The following is a 22,107-nucleotide window of genomic DNA, read 5'->3' on the forward strand; positions in this document are numbered from 1 at the left end:
TCCTAGACACATACACATTTAGAGACCAGCTAGGCCTCTTGGTTATCCTGAATCTGTAAACAGCCTTGATGCTACACTTCTATTCTTGTAAATGCATCTTTTCTATGAAGACTTTTGTAGCAATAATGAAGTTTAGAGCTCAAGGATTCCTCATATCTAAGCCATACTGGAATGGAGTGCGTTATGAAACTTTACCTTACTGAAAACCCCTGTTTCATTAGTCCCAGGTATATTTCACCAACAGTACTGCATGAATTCACTACATTTAACATCATCTGCATGGCAGAAATGTTTTCTTTGACTCCTTGTACCAAAAATCTATTCTCTCTAAACCATTGTTGTACTTCTTCTCAGTATAAAAGTACACACTATCTTCTCACTGTAGAAATGTAGGTATCATCTCTTATAATATCTGCAAATATATAGTTACTTAAAAAGATAATTATATTCAGGTCATCTCAGCGACTTTTTGTGACCAACACAGGTAATTTAGTGGAATAACATTAATAAAATAGGGCTGTGAAACAGACAGTGATAGAAATTAAATTAGGACACTGAGAGTTTGACTTTCTCTGCTGATGCTTCTGATAGAAACAGAACTTGACTTTGATCCCTTCACATTCTACGTCTGAGCCAGTCCTTTTCTCTACACTGTTCACTATTATACTTTTTCTTTTGCTTCCTCCAAAATATACTTCAATTTACAATTTACATTTGTACAATTACATATATGTAATTCTTGTTGACTACTTCTATCCTATGAGCCTATTATGGAGGAAGCAATACTCCATCATTTACCAATACAAACCCAATTTTAGCAGTCAATAGACAGTTGCTAATATGTTCAGTACGGGAAAGGATGCACCAATGGACATGGAGAAGGCTTTAAGATGTTACTTGTGTTAAAGTTTAGGAAAAAATGAAAAATTGTCGATTATAGCAAGTATAAGTTGATATTATGCTATTAATATTTCATTCCATTCTGGTCATATAAAAGTACCCCCATCAGTAAATTACTAAATTGATGTTATCATTTCAAGCTATGAGATGTTATATTGCTGCTCCTACAGAAACTTCCAAAAAATTCACTTTACTGGGTATGAGTGAATTCCCAAGATTGGTCACTGAAGAGTGAAGATGGCAAGAAAACGTATTTCCCTAGACTTCTCAAGATCCTTGGAAGAGGACAGACATATCTACAAACTATCCTAAACCCTAGAGCAGGGAGCACAGAGCCATAGATGACACTGAAGAGACTCTACATTGGTGTGAATGGGATCCCCCCACAGAATCTTGGGCCTTTCTAGGTCCATATTTGAGAGGCTTAGAATGTGTGGTCATTAAAGAAGATGTATCATTGAGATTTCAAAGCCTATCAGCTGTGAGATTGGTTAAGATCCTTTGTCTGTTGGTTGCCAGGGCTTTTGTTTTTATTAGATATTCTCTGTATTTACATTTCAAATGTTATCCTCCCATTTTCAGCCCCCATCCTGCTCCACTTCCTCCCATGAAGTTGCTACCTTTTCCAATCACCCTCTCCACCGCAGTGCCTTCACATTCCCCTACACTGGAAAACATACCTTCAATGGAACAAAGGCCTTTTCTTCCACTGATGCCAGACAATGCCATGCTCTGCTACATATGCACTCAGAGCCATGAGGTTCTCCATGAGTGCTCACTAGTTGGTATTTTAGTCCATGGGAATACTGGATGGTTTGGTTGGCTGATAATGTTGTTCTTCCCATAAGGTTGCAGACCCTTTCAGCTTCTTCAGTCCTTTCTCTAGCTCTTTCATTGAGGTCCCCCTGTTCAGTCCAAAGGTTAGTTGCAAGTATCCTCAACTCTATCTGTATAACTCTGACAGAGCCTCTAATGAGGCTCCCATATTTGATTCCTTACAATAAGTACTTCTTAGCACCAGCAATTGTGCTTTCTTTTGTTTTCTACATATGGGATTAATCCCCAGGAGACTCAGTTTCTAGACAATCTTTCCTTCATCCCTGCCTCTTCATTTGTTTCTGTATTTCCTCCCATAAGTGTTTTGTTCTTGCTTCTAAGATGGACTGGGGCATCCACATTCTGGCCCTCCTTCTCTTTGAGCTTCATAATGTCTTTGAATTGCTTCTTGGTATCCAAAGCATTTTGGGAACTAGTATCTGCTTATCAGTGAGTGCATACCAGGTGGGTTATCTTGTAACAGGGTTGACTCACTCAGTATGGTAGTTTTTAGTACCATCCATTTGCCTAAGAAATTCATAAAGTCATTCTTTCTAAAGCTGGGTAGTATTCCACTATGTAAATGTACCACCATTTCTGTATCCATTCCTTTGTTGAAGGACATGTGGTTTCTTTCCAGCTTCTGGCTATTATAAATAAGGTTGTTATGAACATGGTGGAGCATGTGTCCTTGTTATAAGGTAAAGGCACTTACTATTCTAAAAAAAAAAACTTCCAGGAAAATCAGCATTCCTAACCTCAAGCTATCTTACATATCAATCTTGATAAAATAGTAAATAATATTGGTACAGAGATAGACAGATAGATTAATGGAATAGAATTGAAGACCCAGAAATGAAGCCACACACCAATGGTCACTTGATATTAGATAAAGGAGTTAAAAGCATTCAATGTAAAAAGGACAGCCTCTTCAACAAATGGTTTTGGCTCAACTGGTACTCAGCATGCAGATGAATGGAAGTAGACCCTTTCTTATCTCCTTGTACAAAGCTCAAGTGCAAGTGAATCAAAGATCTCCACATAAAACCAGGCACACTGACACTAATATAAGCGAAAGTGGGGAAAACCTTAGAACGCATAGGCACAGGGGGATATTTCCTGAACAGAACACCAATGACTTATGTTCTAAGATCAATAATAGACAAATGGGACTTCATAAAATTGCTAAGCTTCTGTAAGGCAAAGGGAACTGCCAAATGGACAAAACAGCAACCAACATACTGGGAAAAGATTTTTACCAATTCTACATCTGATAGAGGGCTAGTATCCAATATATATAAGGAACTCAAGAAGTTAGACTCTAGAGAATCAAATAGTCTTATTTAAAAAGAATTCTCAATTGAGGAATATCTAATGTCTGAGAAGCACCTAAAAAATTCCCAGCATCCTTCATCATCAGGGAAATGTAAATCAAAACCACCCTAAAATTCTACCTTACACCAGTCAGAATGGCTAAGACCAAAAACTCAGATGCTTGCCAGGATTTGGAGAAAGAGAGATTTATTTGATACTTTTTCATTGTTGGTAGAGTTGTAAGCTGGTACAACCACTCTGGAAATCAGTCTGGCAGTTTCTTATAAAACTGGATTGAGTACTACTTGAAGACATATACTTTTCACTCCTGGTCATATATCGAAATGTTGTGTTTTAATATACATCTTTCTTTTTACATAGGTCTAGATGACAGAACAGAGTCTGATTTCTTGGCTTCTCCATTTTCATGGAATTACATGCATTTTTTGGATCATGAAACCTTATAAAATAAATATTGTAAACTTCATGCACAAATTAATATTACCTGGTATCCAAAAAAAATGCCTCTGTTCCTCAGCCTTAATCCTGTTTTGATAAAAGCCCTTAGTGTCAGTATATTGCACAGTTCTGTGCTGAATATCACAGAGTTTTTACAATTATTAGATATCAATCCCAACCCCTAAAGAAAAATGTGGCACTACTGTCTTTTGTAAGAAGCCATTTTTTGGTGATCATGCCATTAAAGGATTTAATTGGCAACATAAAGATGGCTTTGCAAATGCCATCCTAGTAGTCATCATGTAAGACTTCAATAATGAAGCATTGCAGCCAGCACCTCTCAAGTCAAGGAATTATGACCTATCGAGGAAAAAGGTAGCATCAAGAGATAGGTCCTCCATTTCATTATTTCATACTTTATAAAAATATAATAAAGATATTAAGAAAGCCATTCCTAAAGAGTTAATAATCCTAATAGACTAGCTGATGTTTTAATCTCTATATGGCAAAGTTAATGCATGAAGAAAAGTATCAAGTACAGAACCAAAATTTTCACTAATTCAGCCTGCCATGCTAACTATTATTTTCTTGTTACTTAAGTACTTTCACAGTTTTAATAACAAGTCTATATTAGACAGGTTTATATTATAGCACAAATATTGGTGGCAAATTTATACATTTTTTTAAAAAAATGAGAATCAGAGAGTCAGGATGAGGTCCTCAGTAACTACTGTGCTCTGGCTAAGAACCCTGGCTACATAAGAACCTGGAAAGTAGCAATATGATGTAGATAAAGACACACACAGAGAGAAAATGTGGTAAGATAAGAAATAAGAAATGATCAGAGGACCAGAAAAAAAGTTCCCTTTTCACAATAATCTACTCCATGAAAGCTAGTTGTGGTTAGGCAGAACTACATGAAGTTTTTGTGAGGCATATCTCCTGATGACCTAACCATTTCCACTAGGTATTTCTACCTAAAAATTCTTCTTCTTTGTTTCATTTTTATTAAATATTTTTTTACATCTAAAACATCACTCCACCTTTCAGTCCCTCCTTACAGTTGTTTCCCTATCCATCCTACCTTCACCTTTGAGAGGATGCTCCCTATCCAATATACCCACCCTGTGATATCAAGTCTCTACAGAACTAAGCACATCCTCTCCCACTAAGGCTAGACAAGGCAGAGCTCTTCTACATATTTGGCATGGAGCTCAGACCAGTCCATTTATGCTCTTTTTTGGTGACTTGGTCTCTGGGAGCTCCCAATGGTCCAGGTTAGTTGATACTGTTAGTCTTCCTATGGGGTTTCCATCCCGTTCAGTTTCTTCAGTCCTTCCCCTAACTCTTTCATAGAGGTCCCTAACCGCAGTCCAATGCTTTGCTATGAGTATCTGCATCTCTCTCCCTCAGATGATTGTAGAGCCTCTCAAAGAGACCAGTCATGCTAGGCTCCTGTCTGCACACAAATATAGCATCAGGAATAGTGTCCTGGATTGGTGTCTGCCCATGTATAGATCCCAAATTGGGACAGCCAGTGATCAGCCATTCATTTAGTCTCTGTTTCAATATTGTCCTTGCATTTCTTTTAGACTGGAGCGATTTTCCACCTGTAAGTTCTAACACATCAGTACCACTATGTGTTGGCCAAGCAGAAAACCAACTCCAGACCAAAACTTAAAAAGGTCTATAAAAATTCTCTCTCTCTCTCCCTCTCTCCTCTCTCTCTCTCTCTCTCTCTCTCTCTCTCTCTCTCTCTCTCTCTCTCCCTCCCTCCCTCCCTCCCTCCCTCCCTCCCTCTCTCTCTCTCTCTCTCTCTCTCTCTCTCTCTCTCTCTCTCGTGTGTTTGTATGTGTTTGTGCATATGTGTGTTTGTGCATTTTGAATTCTCCCGAATGACATTCTTGCTGTGTTTCAACTTTGTCCCGATACCAACTACTAGGATTTAGTATAGATAAATACAACAGTGAATCTCTCCTTGAAAAACACTATAAAGCCCTAGCATGATGCTTCTTGATAAGTTTGAAGGTACTTCCTATAAAGCCTCCTAATCTGCCATCTCAATTAACTAGATAAGTGCTGCTCTCTAAGGACAGAATAAGTGGAATAACTACCACCCATCAGCACTATTCAATATTCTTAATGGGGCTTCTTCTCTAGGGTTCGAGGGTCCTCATCTGTTCATGAATGCTACAAAAATAAATGCTGCTTAAAAAATAGATTCGAATGTGTCTTGGTCATGATGGTGGTGGTGGTATCCTGGGTATGAACACTCGAAATCTGCAGAGAGTTCTAGGATGGGAGACAGAGGGGCAAGGCTATTAGCATCCTCCAAACAACAACATCAATAGAAACACAGTAGCTTTCATAAAACAACCATTTAAGTTGGCTTTCAGCTAATCAGCAATTTTATTCTTACCGTCTATTTCCCCTACAATATTTGGCAGCTTTGTATACTAATGTTATATTTTAATTTTTTTCTCTAAAGCTTATATTTTAAGTTGTCACCCTTTATTTCAATTGGCAGCAGGGTTCTGAAATTGGACTAACCTATTATATACCCAAGAAAAGCCTCACCATGACACAGGGGCTCATGTTCCACTATGTTCATAGCAGCCTTGAATATAAAAGCCAGAAGCTGGAAATAACACAGATATTCCCTCATTGGAGGACTGGATACAGAAAATGTGGTGCATTGACACAACAAAGTACTACTCAGCTATTAAAAACAATGACTTTATTAAATTCTTAGGCAAGAATACCCTCACCTGTTGTCCGTCGAGGGAAAGCCTAGTTAGCTCAGAGGGCAGATAGGGTGGTGCACTTTAGGATGGGAAATTTTCTGGCCCACGGAGAGGGCTGGTGGACCTCCATCAAGATTCAGGACCTGCCCGCAGACAGCTGAGCACCCAGAACAGCCTTGCAAGCACACTTCCACCTGAGCCCACAGGCAGCTTGCCACACGCCTTAAAGGCTGTCCCTGAAGGGAACACCTAGAGATCTCAGAGGACAGATAGCAGGGTACACTCTGGGATTTTGTCATTTCAGGCCCAAAGAAAGGGCAAGGTGATTGCCATCAAGACTCAGGACCTGCCTACAAGCAGCTGAGCTCACAGAATAGCCTCACAAGAGCTCCCCCACCTGAGCCCACACAGACAGAAGGGAGTCATTGCCATCAGAATTCACTGCCTGCCAGCAAAGAGCCAAACGCCCAGAAACAATCTCCATTCTGAGCCCCCAGGCCCTCAGACATACAAGAGAAAGAGGTTCCAATCAGAGACAACAAGATCACCTATAATCACAGAAAACAAGATGGCAAGAGGAAAGGGAAAGAACCTAAGCAATAGAAACTAAGACAACCTGGCAACATCAGAACCCAGCTCTCCTACCACAGCAAGTAGTGGATTGCCAAACACACCAGAAAAATAAGACTTAGACTTGAGATCATACTTCATAATGATGATGGAGATCTTTGAGAACATCAAGGATAACTCCCTTAAACAATTACAGGAAAACACAAATAAACAAATAGAAGCCTTAAAGAGGAAAAACAAGAATCACTCAAAGAACTACAGGGAAAAAAAACAAACATAGAAAAGAATTGAAAACAACAATTGAATAATAAAGAAATCACAAAAGCAGACAACACTGGAGATAGAAAACATAAGAAAGAAATCAGGAGTCATAGATGCAAGCATCACCAACAAACTACAAGAGATAGAAGAGAGAATCTCAGGGGAAGAAGACAACATAGAAAACATTTACACATTAGTCAGAGAAAATGCAAAGACCAAAAAGCTCCTAACCCAAAACATTCATGATATCCAGAACACAATGAGAAAACCAAACCTAAGGATAATAGGTGTAGAAGAGGACAAAAACTCCCAACAAAAAGGCACAGTAAATTCAACAAAATCATAAAGGAAAACTTCCTTATCCTTAAGAATAGAATGACTATGAACATACAAAAGAGCTACAGAACTCCAGATAGATTGGACCATCAAAGAAACTCCTCCCAACACATAATAATCAAAACATTGGATATTCAAAACAAAAAAGGAATCCTAAAAGATGTAAAAGAAAAAGGGCAAGTAACATATAAAAGCAGACCAATCAGAATTATACCAGGCTTCTCAACAGATACTATGAAAGCTAGAAGATCCAAGACAGATATCATACAGACACTAAGAGAACACAAATGCCAGACTAGGTTACTATACCTATGGGATGCAATGAAAGCAGTACTAAAACAAAAACTCATAGCTCTAAGTGCCTCCAAAAAGAAACTGGAAAAAGCATACACTAGCAGCTGAAAGCACAGCTGAAAGCTCTAGAACAAAAAAAAGAAGGTACACCCAAGAGAAATAGAAAGTAAGAAATCATCAAACTCACAGCAAAACTCATCCAAATTGAGAAAAAAGAACTATACAAAGAATCAACAAAACAAAGAGCTGTTTTGTTTTTGTTTTTTCCAGAAAATCAAAAAGATCAATAAACCCTTATCAGGAATAACTAGAGGTCATAGAGAGAGGATCTAAATTAACAAACTCAGAAATGAAGGTAGAGACATAACAACAGAAACTGAGAAAATTTATGAAATCATCAGATCCTACTACAAAAGCCTATACTTAACAAAACTGTAAAATCAGAAAAAAAAATTCTAGACAGATACAACATACCAAACCTAAATAAGGATCAGATAAACCATATAAACACCCCCATAAGACCTAAAAAAAAAATGAAATAGTTATCCAAAGCCTCCCAACCCTCCTAAAAATGTGGAGAATTCTGTCAGACTTTAATGGAAAAACTAATACCAATACTTTCCAAACTATTCCACAAAATACAAACAGAAGGAACATGACCCAACTCATTCTTCAAAGCCACAATTATGCTCATGCCTATACCACACAAAGACCCTACAAAGAAAAGAACTTCAGACCAATTTCCCTCATGAACATCAATGCAAAAATACTCAATAAAGTTTTTGCAAACAGAATCCAAAAACACATCAAAAAAAAAATAATAATCCACCATGATCAAGTAGGCTTTATTATCCGAGGGATGCAGTGATGATTAAATAAACAGAAATCCATCAACATAATCCACCATTTATACAAATTAAAAGGAAAAAAAACACATGATGACATTCTAGATGTTAAAAAAACATTTGACAAAATTCAACAGCCCTTCATGATGAAAGTTGTAGAAATATCAGTAATCCAAGGCTCATACTTAAACACAGTAAAAGCAATATACAACAAACCAGTAGACAATATCAAACTAAATGGAGAGAAACTTTAAGCAATCCCATTAAAATCCAGGACTAGACAAGGATTCTCACTCTTCTTCTACCTATTCAATATAGTACTGTAAGTCCTGGCCAAAGCAATTAGCCAACAAAAAGAAGTCAACTGGATACACATTGGAATGGAAGAAGTCAAAATATCACTATTTGCAGATGATGTGATAATGTACATAAGTGAGCCAAAAATTTCCACCAGAGAACTTTTACAGCTAATAAACAACTTCAGCAAAATGGCTGGATATAAAATTAAGTCAAACAAATCAACCGCCTTCCTCCACTCAAAGGGTAAACAGGCTGAGAAAGAAATTAGAGAATAGACAACATTCACAACAGTCACAAAGACTATAAAATACCTTGGGGTTACCATAACCAAGCAAGTGAAGGACTTTTATAACAAGAACTTCAAAATTCTGAAGAAGAAAATTGAAGAAGTTCTCAGAAGATGGAAATATCACCCATGCTCATGGATTGGAAGGATCAACATTGTAAAAATAGCCATCCTGTCAAAAACAATTTACAGATTCAATGAAATCCCCATGAAAATTCCAATTCAATTCTTCATACAGTTGTAAAGAAAATTTGCAAATTCATCTGAAATAACATAAAAACTAGAATAGCAAAATCTATTCTCAAGAATAAAAACACTTCTGGGGAAATCACAACCTCTGATCTCAAGCTATATTCCAAAGCAATTACAAAATAACTGTATGGTACTCATACAGAGATAGGCAGGTAGATCAATGAAATAGAATTGAAGACCCAGACATGAGCCCACACACCTATGGTCACCTGATCTTTGACAGAGGAGCTAAAATGTTCGATGGTAAAAGTACAGCCTCTTCAACAAATGATGTTTCAACTTGCAGTCAGCATGCAGAAGAATTCAAAAAAGAGATTCCTATCTCCTTGTACAAAGCTCAACTCCAAGTGGATCAAAGATGTCCACATAAAACCAGGTACACTAAAACTATTAGAAGAGAAAGTAGGGAAGAGCTTAGAACACATAGGGACAGGAGAAAAATTTCTGAACAGAATACCAGTGGCTTATGCTCTAAGATCAAGAATGGACAAATGAGACTTCATGAAATTGCAAAGCCTCTGTAAGGTTAAGGACACTGCCAAGAAGACAAAATGGCACTCAGCAGATTGGGAAAGGCTGTTTACCAATCCTACATTTGATAAAGGACTGGTATCCAATATATACAAAGAACTCAAGAAGTTAGACTCTAAGAAATCAAATAATCCTTTTGAAAAAAATAGGGTACAGGGCTAAACAAAGAATTTGAAAATGAGCTATACCAGATGGCTGAGAAACACCTAAAGAAATGCCCAACATCCCTAGTTATCAGGGAAATGCAACTCAAAACAACACTGAGATTTCACCTCACACCAGTTAGAATGGCTAAGATCAAAAACTCAGGTGACAGCAGATGTTGGCGAGGATATGGAGGAAAAGGAACAGTTCTCCACTGTTGGTGGGTTTGTAAGCTGGCACAACCACTATGGAAATTAGTCTGGTGGTTCCTCAGAAAATTGGACATAATACTACCTGAAAACCCAGCTATTCCATTCCTAGGCATATATCCCAAAATGCTCCAACATATAACGAGGACAAATGCTCCACCATGTTTATAGCAGCCTTATTTATAATAGCCAGAAGCTTGAAATAACCCAAATTTCCTTCAACAGAGGAATGACCACAGAAAGCATGGTACAATTACACAGTGGAGTACTAACCAGCTATTAGAAACAATGACTTCATGAAATTCATAGGCAAATAGATGGAACTAGAAGCTATCATCCTGAGTGAGGTAACCCAGTCACAAAAGAATACACATGGTATGCACTAACCGATAAACAGATAGTATCCCCAGAAAACTCTGAATACTCAAGAAACAATTCACAGACCTTATGAAGCTTTAAAAAGGGGGGGGGGAGAAAAAGAAAAGAAAAAAGGAAAAATGGGGATGACTCACTCCTTCTTAGAAGGGAAAACAAAACTGTCAAGGGAAACAAAAATATAAGGTCATATGAGGAACAGGGATTGAAGAAAAGATCCCCTTCACCTGTGGATCCACCACATATGCAGCCACCAAATTCAAGCACTATAGCTGATGCCATGAAGTACTTACTTGCAGGAACCAAATAGAGATGTCTCCTCAGAGACTATGTCAGAGTCATATACATACAGCTGAGCGTGCTTTAGCTGACTATCAGACTGAACTCAGTGACCCCAATCAGGGTGCTAAAAAAAGAACTGAAGGAGGTGAAAGGGTTTTCAACCTCATAGGAAGAACAACATTATAAACCAAACAAACCCTCCAAAACTCCCATGGACTAAAACACCAACCTTTGAGCACACATTAAGAGACCTATTGATCTAGTTGCATGTGTAGCTGAAGATACCCGTGTCTAGCATCAATGTGAGAAGAGGCTTTTGGTCCAGTGAGGGCATGTTTTTCCAATGTAGGGGAAATGCCAAGGAAGTGAGATGCAGTGAGTGATTTGGAGGGAGTGCACTTTTGTGAAGGCAAACAGAGGGGAAGGGTAGATAGGAGGGAGGTTGGGAGAGAGATAACATCTCAAATATAAATAAAGAGTATTAAGTAAAAAATGAGGAAAAATTCTTAGGAAAATGGATAAAACTAGAAAATATCATTCTAGGTGAGGTTTTCTAGTTACAAAAACAACACACATGGTATGTACTCACTGATAAGTGAATATTGCTAAAAAAAACTATCAGAATATACATATTACAACTCATAGACCATATGAAGCTCAAGAAGAAGGAAGACCATAGTGTGGATGCTTCAGTCCTTCTTAGAAGGGGGAAAAAAAACTCACAGGAGATAGAAGGTAGAAAGGACTTGGGAGAAAAAGGGGAGGGGTTCTGGAAAAATGGGGGAGGAGACAGAGATGATATGGAAATTGAACAGAGGTTTATAGCAATAAGGGATGGCAAACTGGGGGCAGCTACCAGAAAATCACAGATACCAGGAAAACAAGAGGCTCTCGGGACCCAAAGGTGATGAGATTAGCTGAAATGCCTAACAAAAGAGGGGGAAAACCCGTAGAGACCATATCCAGAGGTTAGGCAAGATCCCCCCTATTAAGGGATGGATCCACCCACTCATCTCCAAATTTTTAACCCAGAATTGCACCTGTCTAAAGGAAATGCAGGGACAAAGTGTAGAGCAGAGACTGGAGGAAAGGCCATCCAGAGACTACTTCACTAAAGGGATCCATCCAGTGTACAGACACCAGTCCCAGACACTATTGTGGATGTCAAGTGCTTGCTGACAGAAGCCTGATATATCTGTCTCCTGAGATGCTCTGTCAGAGCCTGACAAATACAGATGTGGATACTCATAACCAACCATTTGATTGAGGACAGAGACCCTAATGGAGGAGCTAGGGAAAGGACTGAAGGAACTGAAAGGGTTTGCAACCCCATAGGAAGAACAACAATATTAACTAACCAGACCCCCAAGAGTTCCCAGAGTCTAAAACACCAGCCAAAGAGGACACATGGTTGAACCCATAGCTCCATCTGCATATGTAGCAGAAAATCGTCTTATCTGCCATCAGTGGGTGGAAAGGCCTTTGGTTCTGGGAAGGCTCAATGCCCCAGTGTAGGGGAATGCTAAGGCGGTGAGGTGGGTGTGGGTGGGGCAGAAACACCCTCAGAGAAGGTAGAAAGGGGATGAAATGGGAGAGTTATAGAGGGTAAACCATGAAAGAGGATAACATTTGAAACACACACATACACACATACACACACACACACACACACACACACACACACAATATGTGGGAGGTTTTTATTTATGGCATTGTTCTCAGTTTGGGCCAGTCATTGGTTAGTGATTCCCTAAATTGCTGTTCTATCTTTATTTCTTCACATCTTATAAGCAGGACAAATTTTGGTCAAAAGTTTTGTGGGCGGGTCAATGTCCCCATTCTTCCATTGGAAGTCTTGGCTGGATGTTTTAGGTTTCATATCCCCCATTGCTAGGCATCTTATACTAGGTTAATGGTGTTAAATAAAGTGGAATTTCTAATGGCCAAGAATCACTTGAAGAAATGCTCAATATCCTTAGTCACCAGGGAAATGTAAATCAAAAATCTCTGAGATTCCATTTTAGTAGTCCATCAGAACGGCTAAAATCAAAACCTCAAGCAACGAAGCAACAGCTCAGGGTTGTGATTATGTGATTATGGTGATTATGTAGAACTGTGATTCCATTTTGTGCTTCTTTCCTTAAGGTGTCCAGGTACTACTGTGCACCAAGCAAGAAAGGATAAAAATAAAATTTAGAATGGTTGGCTCAGAGAGATCCTGTCAGTCAGTGAATAGGGATGGGTGAGGCTCCTCTGAGGATTTTACTGTTAAACCTCTCTGTTAGACAATATTCAATGAAAGAGCTCATGCACATATGCTTTACATGGGGCATGTTAAACAAAGCCTGTACATGAACTTTGCAGAGTGAGAGTTTTCAGGTGGATATAAAAACATTGGATAGGATAGAAAGTACTGTAAGTGCCTCATTTGTATGGAGGTGCATTCCAGGAATCCCAGATACTTACTGGGGTAGTTCAGGAAAGAGGAAGTTAAACTTATAGGATTTCAAAGGGCTATGTAACCTTCCTTAGATAGAAAGTATGGAGAATCTGGCTCTTCAGACAAGGTCAGAGACAGGGAAGCCCTGCTGGTAAAGGGAGGCTTTCATTTTGCACCAAGCACATGGGAGCTATTTGAGCATGGTAAACTTTGACTTAAAATTGTCCCACATACAAACCCTTGGAAAATCAATGTGAAGGTTTCTCAAAATATTGGGGAAACCTCAGGACCCAGTCTTAGCACTTGGGGGGGCATATAACCAAAATATGATCCACGACACTAAAAGGACACTTGCTCAAGTGTGTTCATAGCAGCTTTATTCATAATAATCAGAAACTGGAAACAACCCAGAAGAATAAATTAAGAAAATATGGTACATTTACACAATGGAATATTATTCAGATTTAAAAATAAAGATGTCATGAAATTTTTAGGTGAATGGAAGTAAAAAATATCATCCTGAGAGAGGGAACCCATACCTAGAGAGACACAAATGATATGTACTCACTTAAAGTGTATATGAAAGAGGCTTGAATCTCACTTGGAAGAAAAAATAAAGTGGAATAAAGACAGTAGATGAAGGGAGGGACCTTGTTATGAGAAGGTTTGGGGAGGAGAAAAGGAGAGATGAAGTCTTAGAAGGATGGAGGGAGGAAGAACTAAGAGAGAACTGGGGCTGATTGGGGAGCTAGGTTTCTGGGACAAACTAGAAACCTAGGACAAGGAAAACTCCTATGAACCTCTGAGGGTGATCATAGCTCAGGTTCCTATAAATGAAGGATATTTAACAGGAACACTTTCAAATAAGCATTGCATATAAGAAATACATGCAAAGGGGAGGGGGGCAGATATGAGATGGGGATTTGGTGGAGGGGTTACCAGGAAGTGGGATATCATGGGATAGAAGGTTGTTGGAGGGGTAGCAAGGAAGAGGCATATAATTTGAGATGTAGACAAAAGAATGATTAATAAAAAATTAAGTTCCACATCAAGAAAAATCTTATAATCACAGGGTAAATGAGTTTAAGTTAATTTATGAAAACAATAGCCAAGTTCCCTGCTGAGTTCTACCTGTAAGCCCAACATCAGCAAAATCAACCCCAGTGTTGCTGAGGTGAGTAATTGGGACAGGCTTACTCCTGGAGGATTAATTTAACTCCCAACAGATTGTGGCAGCCACCTTTCATTTCCACAGAAAGACTCCATCAGCAGGCAGATTTCAATTAGAGAAGCGTGGCTCTATTGACTTATTAGAGACACAAGGCTACACAGCAAACAGATAACACATTGGATTACATCAGCATTAATCATATGTCCATGACATCAGATAAAAAAAATTCAAATGCATTAGCTCTCTCCCTCAGGAATAAAACAAAAAAAAATTGCCTTCATCACAATAAGTTTAATCTTCATACAAGATGATAGATTGATATATAAATTGAGAGTGAGGTTAAGACCCCCTTGTCTCTGAAGAAGTATGAAGTTCCAAGGGAGCCGTTGACTAGATCCCTGTATATTAGAGACCTCCCATTAAGATGACTGTTCTGATTAATATTTCCTTTAAAAAGAAAACTCAGGTGAATTGTTGAGATGTTCATCCAGTAAAGAACAATAAGAAAGAGTATTTTGTTGTGTAGACTAGGTGAAAAGAAGTTCACGATAACAGTCTACAGCACTGATAAGAGAATGAAGACAGAAAATATTAGAAAGGACTCTCTTCTCTCATCTAAGTAATTCTGCTTTAATTTTTCTTATTTCTGTTTTCCTGGTTACTGCATGATTTGTCTTCCTGGTCATGTTCAGTAGAAACCTAACATTATCTACCATTATATGAATAAAGCAAAACCTTATAAATTCTGCAGAGAGAACATTCTAGGTCACATGTCCCACATCCAAAATGTTAGAATGGGTCTCAATGTCAACCCAGGCCCTCAGGACTGTCATCTAGATCCTACTCTCTAGTTCCCAGATCAAAAATTGAAGTTCAAAGACCATGGGAAAAAGCCAAACATATAGTTCAATAGTAAATCTATAAAGTAATAGCAGGAAGGCTATGGTGGACAGGAAAAACCACAGAGTAGAAATGAACCAGAGAAAGGTATAGGCCCTGTAGACTCACTCTCAGTGTCCTAATGTTTTAAATTTGACTTCAGCTTCTATTTTTTACAATTTCCCAGCTCTATAGTTCTACGAGTCCATAAAGAGATGAAACTATTCACTACCTCACATCCTTCATCATCTAACTATCTCTAGAAAGGCCCACAGACTCACTCAAATATACACTAATAATATCCTAGGCCTTCCTAAACCAATACAACTTACAATTAAATGTAATTTATCACCATAGTGACAAGGAAAGAGTAAAAGGAAAGCATGTGTGTTGGCATGGTATGTGTACTATTAAAAACATCGTAATTTCTTGACAATCATGGTAAGGTGCTCTCAAGGGAACACAGAGAGAAAGCTCTGGTAGAAAGGGATCAAACAATGGATCAGGATGAGTCAAAGTGGTGTTGTGGAGAAGAAGGTAAGGTAGAATAATGAATAGAACTGAAACTTCTTGGAAAAAGACACATTGAGACCTACAGCAGTAGAAGCTTCTCTCTCTCCCTCCCTCCCTCCTTCCCTCCTTCTCTTCCTCTCTTCCTCATTGTCTCCCTTGCTCCCCCTCTCTCTATGTATACTTAAAAAAGATATAAATCAATTTATCTGTAACAAGATTGCAATGCCTCAATAGGCACCAAAAACATAACAAATAAAAAACTATAGTACAAGGAACGGGTTACTCTTCTTGGAATTTTTGGCCAGACAGTTCTCATTAGGCCTCAAACATTGGAAGCTATTGCCATTGTTATTGATTGCAATCCAGAACTCAACAATAAGGCCCCGTTGCTGATAACACCACATGCACTAATCATATTCAAGCTTGTTTGGACCTAGAACTCTCATCCTTATTATCTGGATTTCATGGTCCTAGAAGGTGGTGGGTAATAATAGAGTGGTTGGCAGATGCTTCGATAAGAATAAAGGTTACATACATTCATATAACATTAAACAAACAACAGGTTATATTTAGAGATAAGCATGTATACATACATATGTTTGTGCATTCAATAACAATTAGTGAAGAAACAGGCCATGAATTTGAAAGAGAGCAAGGAGGGATATAAGAGAAAGGGCTCCAGGGAGGCAAAAACAAGGGAGAAATGATTTAAGTATATTTTATCCTCAGAAATAAAAGTAAGTTGAAAAAGTTTACAGATCAGAAACTGTAATTGAGACAAAGAAAGAAAAAAATCAGAAAAGAACATGCAAATGAAAGGCCTTTTCGCATTATTTAGAGTGTGACCATGTAAAGCAAGAATGACCACGTATTTAGGGTGATTCCAACTCACCCTTAAGTAAAATTAGTGGCATCAAAGTCAGACACATAGAGGAAGTAATCGGGAAAACCCTATTAAATGCTACCTGAGAAATAATATTTGAAAGTAGACATAAATACTGTAAGTATTTCTTTTCAAACTTTCGAGATTGTCTTCAATATTTTTCAAAAGTAGAATATGTATAAAATAATATTGAACATTTCATTAAAGCCAGAATTCTTTGTAATCAGACGAATGACTATTCTGATGTGACAAGGATAAAGCTATTTAACTATAAAAATGTGTACCCCACACTTAGGTACAAATTACTAAATTTCAGAAATCCTTAAAGGACTGTATTCTATATAGTTTAATCATTTAAAATATTTCAAAAAAACAACTCTATATACCAACCAAAAGGACAGCTGTTGCCAGAAGCATACTGGGTAGGAAAAGCACAGGGACTTCTGTAGCAATGGGACTCTACTCTTTGCCATTAGTTATGGATACATAGATTCCATGTATCTGTCAAAATCCTAGAACCTTAAGAACTTTATACAACATAGTGAGCATCTACAAATGCGAAATTTAATAATAATTTAGGATGGGTGGGAAAACTGTGGGAAGTACAGATATGACCAAAGATTCTTATATCATTAAATACATTCCACTTTTTAGATAAACTCTTAAAATTAATTGTAAACAAATGATTCATATCACTTTCACATTCTCTTTGGCAATATTGTTCCTTACAGGGATATTGGTTGGTAATTCTGCTGGTACTAGATATATTTGCTGAAATGAAGAATGAAATAACATGACCTCATAGAGAGGAGGCTTGTCTTATTATTGGACTAGAAGATTTCGAAAAAACAATGATATAAGATGAGAATCAGCCACAGTGACACATAGGGAAGAACTATTTCATTAAAAAATCATGAAGATAAAATCTATAATAAGATATTATGTACAGTATATTATGTTCCTGTTTCTTAATATTGAAGACATATAGTATTATTTGTAAATAAATGAATAACAAGTTTTTTAAGGCATACATTGGAAGACTGTACAACCCATGCATGAGATCTTTTCTCCAATGAAGAATGAAATAGAAAATAAAGATTCTAAATAGACTTTCAATTGATTGTATTTTCTTTTAAATCTGAAGCCTGTGTAAAATTGTTAGTATTTGTTATAATGAGGCAAGATTATGAAAATGATTATTATATTACACTATAGCTTTTCTATACATTTAAAATTGTTATAATTAAAAGGAAATTATTTCAGTAATATACATTGATGCGGTATGTATTGATGAGGTTGTATATATAGATGGGGTAGATAGATAGATAGATAGATAGATAGATAGATAGATAGATAGATAGATAGATAGATGGGATACACACACATACACACACACACATACACACACATACACACACACACACACACACACACACACACACACACACACACACATATATATATATATATATATATATATATATATATATATATATGGAGGTACATTTGCAAGGCTGTTTTAATGTTAATTGAGATGGGTACAAGAATTGGCTCTGCAACAGTATTAACCTATCCACAGAAGGTGAACATAAGAAGAAATGGAGAGTGTGTCCTAGATATCCGGTTCATGCGACTGAGTAGAACAAAACTCATCCATGGAGAAAGGAGGTAAAGTCAGCTTGGGATCCAAGGAGTTATGCACAAGGCTCATTTCAAATACTCAGTAAAATTTAGGGGGGGTGGGGTGAGGCTGATTTGAAAAGATAGGCTCAAGGTACTGGCACAGGAGATTGATTCTACTTTAAAAGCACACTTTGCTTTATTCATCCAGGTATTTAGAACACACCAGATTCTACCCCAAATTCACTGAGCAGGTAAGCAAGAAAAGGGAACACATTATCGTGTGGCTCAATTACAAATATTATGAGACAAAGTATTATGAGTGAATCCTGTCCTGCATTTTAACAACACACTAGAGAAAAGAGCTCCTATAACTCTAGCAGTGGAACATAGCTCCCCTTTAACAGAAATCGATAGATTCTCTACAGGGAAGCAGCAAACGACTTCCTTTTAGAATTTCATGACTGGCTTTGCTTCTGTGCAGCAGTCTATAAAATCATAGCAAGAAACAAGCTTGTCGCAATAAGAAAAAAATCATCAATATACACCAACACCCCGCTTGAAGTGCTTAGGATACCGGCTGTTAATTGTTACATGTTCTTTTAAATCCAGCTCTATAAATTCCTAGTGAGTTCTAGACCTATTCTTGACCATCTATGCCATGCAGAAGTTATCACATTTACCATGACAACTTGCAATATTTTGTTTTTGCGTCCTTTTCTGTGAATCATTAGGCCACTTTAGAACAGGAAGCAAAGGTAAAGGTGAACAAACTGAGAATCCTCTTGGAATCAATAAACTAAAAGGAACAGAAAATCGAACAGAGCTGGGCAAATATTTCAGCAGCTAAAGTATTTGCAGCATGATGGTAAGGACTAGAGTTTGACCCCCAAAACCTGGATGCAAAAATCAAGAAGGCTGGGCATAGTGAAGGGCGTGGTGACAGGGACACAAAGTACCAGCACTAGGGAGGCACTGTCAGGTAGATCCTTGCACAAGTCAAAACTACATGCCCCAGGCGAATGGATGACCCTGTCATAAAATCAAACCTAGTATGTTCTGAGGAACAATATCCAACAATATCTAAAAATATCTGTCCTCTGCATACATGCCCACCCACACTTATGAACACACAACTATGCATCTGCACACATATGAGCATACACACCTCAGGGGACGCATACACAGAAACAACAACACACAAAACATTCAAGCATCAACACATAAAATTAAACTGTCCTAAAAGGGGGCTCTGACACTTCTTTTTCATTAATATCACACAAAGAGCGAAATGGAAACATAGGTGGAAAAGAACCACCCCCTCTGTGCCTCTCGTCTTTTTTTCCTTTCTCTCTCTCTCTCTCTCTCTCTCTCTCTCTCTCTCTCTCTCTCTCTCTCTCTCTCTCTCTCTCTCTCTCTCTCTCTCTCTCTCTCCCTTCTTCTCCTTTCCCCACAATCCTTCCCCCTTCTCCATCTCCCTAGCCCTATCTCTGTCCACAACATTTCCTTTCACTTTCTGTTACATTCTAACCAAAAAGAAGTTAGAAAACACTGCAGGCAGCTCCTCACTAGCCACTGGTAAGTGTCCAGTCAGGTACGCACTCTTTAGTGTTAGTCAAATCAGCTACAGTTTTGAAACCAAATAACTCATGATACAGTTCTGTTGGCAAAGATTTGAGTCTTTATCAGAGTATCTAATACTTGTAGTCACTCTTCAATATGTACACAACAGTTGACTGACAAAAAGATAATATTTCAAAAGTTTCAAGTAAACACAAATATTTTTATCTATAACTTGTAATGAATTACTTATTTCAAACATAAAACATTTTATCTATGGAAAGTTTAACCCAAAACATTAAATAAATATTTTAAGGGATATTTTGGAAATGGCCAGAAGTTTTCAATTGGGTAATATGTATAACTATATATAACTGTGTGTGTGTGTATGTGTGTGTGTGTGTGTGTGTGTGTGTGAGTGTGTGTGTAATCGTTACCTGTAACATTTGTTGACACAGCCAGTGAATTTGGTTAACTATTTCATTAAATAACCAACACTCAGTAAGTATTCAATTGAACACTCAACACTCAATAAGCAACTCTAACAATTTGAAATTTTCCTATGGGGACTGAAGAGTTGGCCAGGCTGTCCTGAGCATTATGTCAGGTTCTTCTAGCATCGCCACCATGAAGAAGGTGGTTCAGCAGCTCTCTGCATGAAGGTTACCCTGGCAGCTCCAGACTTGGAAACAGTTGTGTCTGCAGAATGCTCAACATGACCCTCTGCTGACTGCAGTGTCTTCAAGTACAAATCCCTCAGACCCCAGAAAGTCTGCTTCTTTTTGTAGTCATAGCTCTTGAGGGTTCTCAAACCACTTCTCATGAACCAGTGAATATTCAAGAGAAGTAAGTTCTAAGTCTGTACAGATACTTCTCCTTAACACGTGCCATAAAACACAATGTTCTACTTGTCAGTCATTAACATACCTCTCTGAATTTTCATGGATCTGTTGCACAAGGTTTAACTGTTTTAGGTACACTGGCTGTAGCATACAATAAAACAGTATACAAACATAAAAAAGAAAGAAATAGTCCTATCCTCTATGATTGTCTATTTAGTTATAACATACTATGATTACTAGAAATATTTTTTTTTTTGCTTAACTGTCTACTGAGGTGGGAACCCACGAGCTATTCCCCTTCAGTGTGAGCATGGATATTGATAGTGCTATTGTCCATGTCTTGTTTTACGCAGGAATTTATAGAAGAGATGGTTTCATAGCAGATTTTTTGGTTTTCCTGCTGCTACACTTTCTGCCCTTTCTTTGGCTCTATTTGCAGAACCATAGACACAGGATCTGTGATGTAGACTCAGACACATCTGTGGGGCTCAGCTCCCCATGATCATTTCATCTCTTAACTGTATCCACTTGTTCCTTTCTGTGGTGGTCACCATTTGCAATAATGAGAGTTTTCTTTGATGAGTGGTTGTTGCTATATTTTCTATCGGTGTGAAGATAAGATTTATGAAGTAAAAAAGGGTCAGTTGATGTTTTTCTGAGGCCCAAGAACTCATTAGCCCTAGGAAGTTGGATGGTTTCCCAGTACCAGGAATGATTTCTCTCCCCTTGAGTAGGTCTCAAGCCCAGTAAAATAACTGTTGGTAGCCACCAACATGAGAATGTCTCTTACTGTACCATTAGGCATAGCTTCCCTTGCTGGTAAGAGTCAGTTTTCATAGTTGCTGCAGCTAAGTAAAACTGTTAAATGCTTCCCTCCCTTGGCAGGTTGGATAGTATTTTCTAGAACCATGAAAGTTAGATTGCAGGAAAGAGAATCGAATTTCAGATCCATTCTAATTTTCCAAGTCCTAGGTCCTAAGGAAACTTCAACAACAAAAACCAACTAATGGTTGCTCGGAGAAGAAAAATTACCCTCCATTAGGGATGCCATTCCAGTGGAGAATGACCTGCTCTGAAACTGTATATACACATAAAACAAAAAAAAAAAGACTAAATGCCTTTGTGTGTCTCTGTGTGTACAAATATGTACATATATGTGTACAAATAATAATCAAATAAAATCACTATTAGTTTGAGAATGGGAGTACATGGAAGGGTTAGAGAGAGGGAAAATGAGAGGGTCCACAGGAAAAAATAGAGGGGATAATTGATGTAATTATA

The 22,107-nt window shown here is 37.9% G+C and overlaps 1 pseudogene across 1 annotated transcript; it reads left to right on the forward strand.

Moving 5' to 3' along the window:
* Nucleotides 1–20,584: 20,584 nt before the first annotated feature.
* LOC308438322 (guanine nucleotide-binding protein G(I)/G(S)/G(O) subunit gamma-5-like) lies at nt 20,585–20,772 on the forward strand (annotated as a pseudogene). Its single transcript has one exon. The product of its transcript is annotated as a guanine nucleotide-binding protein G(I)/G(S)/G(O) subunit gamma-5-like (transcript).
* The last annotated feature ends 1,335 nt before the right edge of the window (nt 20,773–22,107 follow it).

This window comes from Micromys minutus (genome assembly GCF_963924665.1).
Source record: "Micromys minutus genome assembly, chromosome: 27".
NCBI lineage: Eukaryota > Metazoa > Chordata > Mammalia > Rodentia > Muridae > Micromys > Micromys minutus.